The 7,246-nt window shown below is 52.2% G+C and overlaps 1 pseudogene across 1 annotated transcript; it reads right to left on the reverse strand.

Moving 5' to 3' along the window:
• Positions 1-4,283: 4,283 nt before the first annotated feature.
• On the reverse strand, positions 4,284-6,342 carry LOC311138292 (amphoterin-induced protein 3-like; annotated as a pseudogene). The gene is made up of 2 exons: positions 6,097-6,342; positions 4,284-5,958 (listed from the first exon to the last, which is right to left on the reverse strand). The product of its transcript is annotated as an amphoterin-induced protein 3-like (transcript).
• Positions 6,343-7,246: the final 904 nt, after the last annotated feature.

Consider the following 7,246-nt stretch of genomic DNA (forward strand, 5'->3'; position numbering starts at 1 on the left):
AGAGGAGAGGGGAGAGGAGGGAGGGGAGAGGAGAGAGGAGAGGGGAGAGGAGGGAGGGGAGAGGAAAGAGGAGAGAGGGAGAGGAGGGATGGGAGAGGAAAGAGGAGAGTGGGAGGAGGGAGGGGAGAGGAAAGAGGAGAGAGGGAGAGGAGGGAGGGGAGAGGAAAGAGGAGAGAGGGAGAGGAGGGAGGGGAGAGGAAAGAGGAGAGTGGGAGGAGGGAGGGAGAGGAAAGAGGAGAGAGGGAGAGGAGGGAGGGGAGAGGAAAGAGGAGAGGGGAGAGGGGAGCGGAGAGGGGAGAGGAGGGAGGAGAGAGGAAAGAGGAGATGGGACAGGAAAGAGGGGAGGGGAGAGGAGGGAGGGGAGAGGAAAGAGGAGAGGGGAGAGGAAAGAGGGGAGGGGAGAGGAGGGAGGAAGGGGAGAGGAAAGAGGAGAGAGGGAGAGGAGGGAGGGGAGAGGAAAGAGGAAAGGGGGGAGGAAATAGGCGAGGATAGAGGAGGGAGGGGAGAGGAAAAGGAGAGGGGAGAGGAAAGAGGAGAGGGGAGAGGAGGGAGGGGAGAGGAAAGAGGAGAGAGGGAGAGGAGGGAGGGGAGAGGAAAGAGGAGAGGGGAGAGGAGGGAGGAGAGGGGGGAGGAAAGAGGAGAGAGGAAAGAGGAGAGGAGAGAGGAAAGAGGAGAGGGGGAGGAAAGAGGAGAGAGGAAAGAGGAGAGGGGAGAGGAGGGAGAGAAGAGGAAAGAGGAGAGGGGAGAGGAGGGGAGAGGAAAGAGGAGAGGGGAGAGGAGGGAGGAGAGGGGAGAGGAGAGGGGAGAGGAAAGAGGAGAGGGGGGAGGAGGGAGGAGAGGGGATAGGAGGGAGGAGAGGGGAGAGGAGAGGGGTGAGTAAGAGAGGAGACTAAGATGATGGCAGTTAGCTCCCAAACCTGAACGGACGGGAGGAGAGTCTCTATCCCACGCATCACAGCTCAAATGGTCAATAGCCAGATCTCCTCACACACGATCTGTCCTGCTGAGTCTGTTCAGATGGAACCATCTCACTGGGTCGATCTGTCCTGCTGAGACTGTTCAGACAGCCATGGAACCATCTCACTGGGTCGATCTGTCCTGCTGAGTCTGTTCAGACAGCCATGGAACCATCTCACTGGGTCGATCTGTCCTGCTGAGTCTGTTCAGACAGCCATGGAACCATCTCACTGGGTCGATCTGTCCTGCTGAGTCTGTTCAGACAGCCATGGAACCATCTCACTGGGTCAATCTGTCCTGCTGAGACTGTTCAGATGGAACCATCTCACTGGGTCGATCTGTCCTGCTGAGTCTGTTCAGACAGCCATGGAACCATCTCACTGGGTCGATCTGTCCTGCTGAGACTGTTCAGACAGCCATGGAACCATCTCACTGGGTCGATCTGTCCTGCTGAGACTGTTCAGATGGAACCATCTCACTGGGTCGATCTGTCCTGCTGAGACTGTTCAGATGGAACCATCTCACTGGGTCGATCTGTCCTGCTGAGTCTGTTCAGACAGCCATGGAACCATCTCACTGGGTCAATCTGTCCTGCTGAGTCTGTTCAGACAGCCATGGAACCATCTCACTGGGTCGATTATGTCTCTCTTTTAGAGCATACAACGATCAGCTTTTTAATGGACCATGTGTTTCTGTTTGGAGAGGCCAAGCACACAGTCAATCCTTTATTAAAGCCTTTGTTGACAGAAATGAGTTTTATTGTCAGAGAGTCTCTTTGAAATTGTTCTTCTCTGATCATTACTGTGCCTTTCTTTTACATTTTAGTCATTTAGCAGACGCTCTTATCCAGAGCGACTTACAGTTAGTGAATACTTTTTCATACTGGCCCCCCGTGGGAATCGAACCCACAACCCTGGCGTTGCAAACACCATTCTCTACCAACTGAAACAGGACTAAAAATAACAGCTTCATACATGGATAAAACAGATAGTATTACAGTTAGTGAGTGTGTTTGTATGTTTACTTCTGGGTTTGAGAGCAGGCCAGGCACACGGTAAACCATTAATTATGTGTTGGTTTAGTAAATGTTGGTTTAGTAAATCCGCACTACTTGTACTTTCCTTCTTCCTTATATTTCCCTCCAGGTTACTGCTCTCACCCAGACACTGAGACACACACACAAACACAAACACACAAACCCCCGCTTCAAGCATGGCGACGACATGAGAAAACCAGTATTGGATATTTAATATAAATATTGGGCAGAGCCAGAAACAGTTGAGTTTTAACAGACGCTCTTATCCAGAAAGACTTACAGGAGCGATTAGGGTTAAGTGCCTTGCTCAAGGGCACGTCGACAGATTTTTCACCTAGTCGGATCGGAGATTAGAACCAGCGACCTTTCGGTTACTGGCACAACGCTCTTAACCGCTAAGCTACCTGCCGCTATTCTTCCTACTAGTGAACCCTTAGCACTACCACCGCCACCCATTCATATCCAGAGTTACGTGTGTGTGAGTGTGTGTGTGTGTTTTGTGTGTGTGTGTATGCACTTGCGTATGTGTGAGTGCATAATTGCATGTGTGTGTGTGTGTGTGTGTGTGTGTGTGTGTGTTGGGGTTGTGATGATCTATCTGTAATTCTATTGTGTGACAGTACATTGACATGGGTGGTCATTCTGTTGTGTGACAGATGCAAAATTTCGTCAACTTTGAGCACCTTTATCTCTTGAATGTTTTAGCATTCAGGTCCAAAAAAGTAACTTTGAGCACTTCTACAGTGGGCAAATATGTATGGAAGGTTTTGTTCAAATCAAAAAAGGGGGTGCAGTCAAAAAGTGATTGAATTCAAATGGATTTACCCTGTTATCAGCAGTAGGAATCATACAGTCCGTATCGCATCTTAAAAACAGCCAGCTGACCTCTCTCTCCGTTTCCATCCTCTCTAGCATATTATATCTCGTAAACACTTGAGTGTAAACACAAGACAACACACACTTCCCCTAATCTCGGCCACAGGCACGTGACAATAACAAGGCAGAAGACATTTACCTCTGCGGTCCAAGAACCATGATTTATTAACTGATTGAGAAAGAAAGGTTGGGAGAGAGAGAGAGAGAGAGAGAAAGTAGGGAGGGGGAGGAGAAGGGTGTGGGGAACGTGACGAGTGAGGAGGAAAAATAATTCCAGTAGGAAAACAACAAACAAGGAGAGTCCTCCTTTTCGATCTAGCGACAAACTTACCAATAACATTAGTTCTTTGGCACTTTGTCGCTCAATATTCCTGTATTCCTCAGTGTTAATGTAGCAGCCAACATGGCTGAACGTCAATAAGAAACTTGTTCAGCAGCAACAGCCCCCTCTATCTCCCTTTCACAGTAATTACAGCAGTCTGCTGCTCAAGCGTTCTGCTGTGTTGTCTGTTTATTCCTTGTGTTTGTAATGCGACGGCTAAGGTATCCAACAGGGTTACAGTGGGGTTTCAAATCCGATTTTCTCTACATTCTTCTAAAAGCCTTAATGTGGTTGGCTATTCTGCTAAAAAACGTCACGTTCATTCAACTAAAAGGTATACTTTGTAGATCTGATTCTGATAATCATCTGACTTGCTATCTTTACTTGCTATTAAAACACTTTTCAAGATGAACAATTATGGCTGATTTGTTTTTATGTTTCAAGACAAAGCATCCATACAGTAGATATGATTTATTAAAAGGTTCAAGCCATGCTAAGAAGGACAGCTCTATCCTGTTCTGTTTTGTTATAGATATTCACCCAGAGTTGGGTTACAAAATACAGGTAACTTTCCCTAAATTCCCTGATTTCTCAGAAATCCTGGTTGGAGGATTCCCTGATTTCCTTCGTAATTCCATTAATCTTCAAATCTGGATTTCTGAAAAACAAGGACATTTTGGGAAAGTTACCAGAATTTTGCAACCCTAACCCAGTGTCTCTGTTTCTCACTCAATACGCAGGCTCCTTGCAACTTTACTCCTCTGAAAGGCAGTCCGGTCAAACCTGTCTGGGCCAGTTGAGTTTGTGCTGGGTGTTCATTTCTCTGCTCTCTGTCTCCCTGCCTCCCCTTCCTCTCTCTATTTCTGTCTCTCTGCCTCTCTCCTACTCCCTCTCTTTATCTCTGCTGCCTTACCCCTGTGTGGCGATGCCCTCTCTCTATCTGCCCATCTGTCCTACTCTGAGAGGAAGTGTCTAACTCCCTGGCCTGCCTGGTGTGTAGCCCAACCCACTCTCTCTGGGAGTGGGGTGGGGTAGAGGAGGGAGGTGTTGCATAAAGGGAAGGTACAGTAGGAGATGGCTGTCTGTCTGGAGCTATGGCACAACGGGTGTGTCAGAAGACTGAGGTGATGGGGTGCCCCGAATCTAAAACCGAGACCGGGGGCAGCGCACCCGTAGTCGCCCTTAGCCGGCCGTTCTGCAGCTCTTTGATGGGCTCCAGAAACACCACATGCTTGTTGTTACTGACCTTGAGGCCTGGGCCCTCAGTGGTTGTGGGTGGGGTGGGGGTCAGGATCGAGGCCTGGGCGCTGCACTGGTCGTTGGCGGGGCTGGGGGTACCCGGCGGCGGGGGCTGCTTGCGGCACCAGCAGTGGCAGGGGGTCAGGTAGAGGTACATGAGGACCAGGACCAGGGTCGTCACGCACCCTATGAGGGTTGTAAACCCAGTGTTGAAGGGCTCGGCCTCGTCGTGCCGCATCAACACTGTCACATTGACCTCCCATGATTCGTTCCTCTTGACTGCGTCAAAGACCTTGCACCAGTACACTCCGGAGTCCTCAACCTGCGCTGATACGATCTCCAGGCTGCCGTTGGCGTGCATGCGGAGGGTGCCGTTGTTCTCCGGTGGGGCCCCGGCCCCATGGTGAGGCGACACCCACAGGTAGGTCAGGTGCTGTCCTTTGAGCGTGGTGTGACAGTCCAGAACCATGCCGTCTCCTTCATACACCAGCAGGCTGCCCTCAGGCTCCCTTACAGCTCCAGCCACCGCCGAACTGCAGTTCAAGTTCAGTTCAAAGAAGCGTCTGTGCTGGAAAAACTTAACGGAGGCCTTGCGTTCCCCATACAACAGGCAGGTGTGCTCCTTCCGAAATTCCCTGATGGAGAGGAATCCCTTCTGTTCCCAGCGCCGGAACATGTTGTACATTTCACACTCGCAGATCAGGGTGTTGTTGTGGAGGAAGAGTCCACTCTGCAAGGCCGCCGGCAGGGTCTCGATGTCCACAAGGGGGAGTTTGGACATGCTGTTGGAGGACAGGTCTATGGTGGCCAGGAATGGGTGGCTGTGCTCTTGGATGGAGAAGAAGGGGAAGTCCGTGAGCCGGTTGTGGCTAATGTAGGCCTTGCGCAGGTTGCCAAGCGCCGCCAGGGCCTTGCTCTCCACCCGAACGATGCGGTTGTTGAAGAGCAGCAGCTCCTCCAATCCTGTCAGCTCCAGGAAGTAGTGCACCTCCACTTTGTCTAGCTGATTGGACGACAGGTCCAGTTGCCGTAGCGAGCTGCTGTTCCGGAAGGTTCCGGCCTCTAGGCATTTCAGGCGGTTGTGTGCCAGGCGCAGGGACTTCAGACGGGGCAACGCAGCAAAACTTCCCTCCTTCAGCTCAGTCAGGAGGTTGTGGTTGAGGTCCAGGGTGGTGATGTACGCGTGCAGCTCGGAGGGCAGCGCCTTCAGACCCTGGTCGGCGCAGCTGAGTATGTCGGAGCAACACAGGCATCCCTTGGGACAGCTGCTGACCCTGGCCTCAGCCTCACTAGCCCTGGCCTCAGCCCCATCCCCGGCCTCACTGGCCTCGACCCCAGCCCCACAAGCCCTAACCCCAGCCTCAGCCCCAACCCCAGACTCAGCCCCGAACTCAGCCTCAGCCCCGACCCCAGCCTCAGCCAAGACCCCAGCCTCAGCCCCAACCCCAGCCTCAGTCACGGCCTCAGCCCAGACCCCAGCCTCAGCCCCGACCCCAGCCTCAGCCCCAACCCCAGGCTCAGTCACGGACTCAGGCCAGACCACAGCCTCAGCCCCAATCTCAGCATCAGCCCCGGCCCCAGCCTCAGCCCCGACCCCAGCCTCAGCCCCGACCCCAGCCTCAGCCCCGACCCCAGCCTCAGCCCCGACCCCAGCCTCAGCCCCGACCCAAGCCTCAGTCACGGCCTCAGCCTCAGCCCCGACCCCAGCCTCAGCCCCGATCCCAGCCTCAGCCACGACCCCAGCCTCAGCCCCGACCCAAGCCTCAGTCACGGCCTCAGCCTCAGCCCCGACCCCAGCCTCAGTCACGGCCTCAGCCTCAGCCTCAGCTACCTGCTGTTGCAGCAGCAACACTAAGAGGAGAGGGTTCAACACCAGCACCAGACAGGCAGCTACACCCTGAGACCAGAGCATGGTGCCGATGGGACGGGAGAGTGGCCAGAGTGTCACCAGGCCTGGAATCTGTACGTCCGTCCGTGGGGCTTGGTTTAGTGCACGGCCTCTCTGTTTTGGTGGGTGTAAAGTCTCTCTAGAAGTTTGATTGGTGCTTTCTCTCTCTCTCTCTCTCTCTCTCTCTCTCTCTCTCTCTCTCTGTCTCTCTCTTTCTCTTTCTCTTTCTCTTTCTCTCTCTCTCTCTCTCTCTCTCTTTCTCTCTCTCTCTCGCTCTGTCTGTCTCTCTCTCTCTCTCTCTCTCTCTCTCTCTCTCTCTCTCTCTCTCTCTCTCTCTCTCTCTCTCTCTCTTTCTCTCTCTCTCTCTCTCCCTCCCTCTCTCCCTCTGTCTCTGTCTCTCTGTATGGTCCTTGTACGCTTTATAAGACCAGCAATTCTGTTGTACTTCTCTCTCCGTTTAGAAGAAGAATACTTTATTGTCCATTTATTATCCTTACGGTCCACGGAAATGGACTGTTGTAGTTCTCTCTCCGTATAGAAAAAGAATAAAGACCAGCAATTCTGTTGTAGTTCTCTCTCCGGTACTTGTGTGCTGAAGAAATCAGCTTTAAAGAGTCAACTTATTGTCCGATACAGTTTATCTTAGCTTTCGCAGAAAAATAAACACCTGCTTTGATGTCACCACCATCGTCTCCTCTCCTCTCGTGACCTTTTCTTGCAGTTGTAATGTAATGTCCTTTTATCCAGTCAGACGAGTTTTAAGTCACTAACCCAGCTGTCTGCGACAGACAGTGCGGGCACAGAGAAAGCGAGTGATGGGTTTTAAAGAAGTCAGCATTCTGTCCAGCTCTCTGAACACATTCATATAGCCAGTTGCACAGACTCAGCTCAGACTCAGACGCAGTTCAGGTTTCACTCACCCTTCTCT

The sequence above is a fragment of the Coregonus lavaretus genome (assembly GCF_964263955.1).
Source record: "Coregonus lavaretus genome assembly, chromosome: 12".
Taxonomy (NCBI): domain Eukaryota; kingdom Metazoa; phylum Chordata; class Actinopteri; order Salmoniformes; family Salmonidae; genus Coregonus; species Coregonus lavaretus.